The 2,852-nt window shown below is 26.6% G+C and overlaps 1 long non-coding RNA gene across 1 annotated transcript; it reads right to left on the reverse strand.

Moving 5' to 3' along the window:
- Positions 1-1,759: 1,759 nt before the first annotated feature.
- LOC136090761 (uncharacterized) lies at positions 1,760-2,325 on the reverse strand. Its single transcript, XR_010643699.1, has 2 exons — positions 2,179-2,325; positions 1,760-2,047 (listed from the first exon to the last, which is right to left on the reverse strand). It is a non-coding gene; the product is annotated as an uncharacterized LOC136090761 (long non-coding RNA).
- Between the last annotated feature and the right edge of the window lie 527 nt (positions 2,326-2,852).

Consider the following 2,852-nt stretch of genomic DNA (forward strand, 5'->3'; position numbering starts at 1 on the left):
GAGCAACTAGCGAATAGCTAGCGAGTAGTATATAATAAGTTACTGGTGTTTGTTTATATAGCATTTTACGTTTAGCCTGTTGTGACAGGTTTAATAATATAGGCTATAGTATCTTAATTAATACAATAACTAAATAAGTTACTATCTTAAAAAGTAAACAAATACAAATTGATAGTTATATAGGCCTGAAATATGATTTGTATTACCTTGTTTTAAAAGTAGGCTAGAATATTAACTTCATCATTTTTATTTATTTATTATTATTATTATTATTATTTTTTTTTCATTATTCTTCTTGTGAAATTTAACAACAAACACAATGTCTTCTTTGACTGTGGTAGGTTTCAAACAAAAGAGGTCCAGTATTGTTCCTGTCATAATCAATCAAGGTGGTTTCCTTCGCCCAAAAAAGCTGCAAGTTAGTCATGGGTATTGTTTAATTTTATTTTACTATGGATCCTATACTATTTTGAAATTGGTAATATGTTTGGTCATAAAAATATTTTTTTTAATAGAATAATATGTACCTCAAAATACCGCAAAAGTAATTATTGTACAATTTTTATAAAAAAAATTGTACAAAAATTGTATAAAACAATAATTTAGATTTTATCAACAAAAAAAAAAATAATAATCGTGGCGAACGCTAGCAAAATTGAAAATTCCCTGATGGCGAACATATGTTTTTTGCTAGTGGTCGCCATTCGGCTCTTTCGGGAGCTATAGCTACCACATTTATCATCGGAGCTCATTTATTCTATGCCATAGAACTATGGCCATAGAACTATGGCCATAGACTATGGACATCGTAAAGACTAACTCTCGATCTATAAGCTAAAACTAAAAGATTTATAAATTATAGAAAAACGAGTAAGAAGTTAATATTTATATCAGACTAAGCCTAAAAGAGTGGCAAACACTGCGTGTTTTACCCTATATAGATTTATAAAAAAAAAATTCAAAAGATCTATGAGGGGAGGGGGCAATCGCCCACATTGACACTTTTATCGATATATATATATATATATATATATATATATATATATATATATATATATATATATATATTTATAGATATATACATGCATACATACATACATACATACATACATACATACATACATACATACATACATACATACATACATACATACATACATACATACATACATACATACATACATACATACATACATACATACATACATACATACATACATACATACATACATACATACATACATACATACATACATACATACATACATATATAATATATATATATATATATTATATATATATATATATATATATATATATATATATATATATATTATTATTATTATTATTATTTTATATACCTTGTCTACTCTACCGTTACGCACCTATTAGCCAAATTTACGTTAGAGGCGTGGGTCTATTTGTAGGGGAAAAAAAAAAATGGTAGCTTTGAATAAACGTTTTTAGCGCATTTTAAAACTGTTCTGTTTGTGTTTTTTATTCAGAAAAAAAGTTTAAATTAATAGCTTTAGCTATTCTAGATTTTAAAATGGTGAGATGGACATCTACTTCTTCTACGTGTTTTAATAACTTCACTTCTAAAGACGCAAATGGGAAACCAATAGGATTTTATCGCCTTCCACGTGTTGAAGCTATTCAGAACGTATACAAAAAACTTTTTAAAATAGTTGTAATGAATTGGGATCATGGTCACATTTAAGCACCTCATTAGAGTAATGGGCGAGAAAGTGCAACATCGTTACCCGATATTTTTATTCCTAAAGATCAATATAACATAATAGCAGAAAAATTAACCATAGCCAAGGAAACATATGAAAAGTATAAAAACCCTAGTGACAGTATAAAAAGTCGTTTAAAAGTTGCAAAACAAAAATTCGAAATGGCAACTGAAATTTTAAATGATATTTTAAACAAAAGAAATCCTGTTAAAATAGATACCATTCTGTCATGCTCATCAATACAAAAAGAGCCTTCACAAAAGAAATATAAGAAACAGTTAAATTCAGCACTACTCAAGATATCAAATCTAAAAAAAAACAAGAGACGCAAAATATCAAATTGAGCTGCTTCAAGCACAAAATAAAATCTACAATACACATAAAAATAATTTTAAATATTCTGAATTACTTAACCAGCCAATTGTTTTTAAGTACTTACGTGGACTCTCTGTTGAACAGTTTAGTTTACTTTTAAATTCTGTTGTACCATATGCTCACTTAATTCTAATTCTTAATTCCTGACTACAAGAATAACATATATACGTAAATATATAAATATATACGACTTAACATATCCATAAACAAAAATCTGTAGAAACAATGCAGCAAAAATCGTCTAATAATTAGAGAATAAAAAAAAAGATAAAAGAAACCGATTTGTTTCGGTCATGTGACTTTTATATGTTTGTTATTTTTTCAGTATCAACTTTGAAAACCACAAATCAGTTTTAATTTCACGTTTTTAAATTAGTTTTTTTTGTTGTCATTTTAAAACATTACGTAAAAGGAATATTATTGACAAATTTTTTTTTTCTGCAAAAAACTTATGACTCTTACATCTCTTTAACGATAACGATATTTTAACGTAGTTTTTCATGCGTTATAAACTTTTGAGAACTTTTACAGATATTTTTGTCTGAATATATTTACATCAAATAGTTTTAAAGTAATGCTAAATTCATTTTGTATTTTTAAAGCTATTACTTTTTACTCATTGTTAAGTGATAGGTTGTAGTTCTTTTTTGATTAAATAAATTAACTTAATTGAGTTTCGTTCCAAAACTGGAACTGAAACTGGAGGTGTTATACTCAAATAAAAATCGGAGCAACCTT

The sequence above is a fragment of the Hydra vulgaris genome, chromosome 14 (assembly GCF_038396675.1).
Source record: "Hydra vulgaris chromosome 14, alternate assembly HydraT2T_AEP".
NCBI lineage: Eukaryota > Metazoa > Cnidaria > Hydrozoa > Anthoathecata > Hydridae > Hydra > Hydra vulgaris.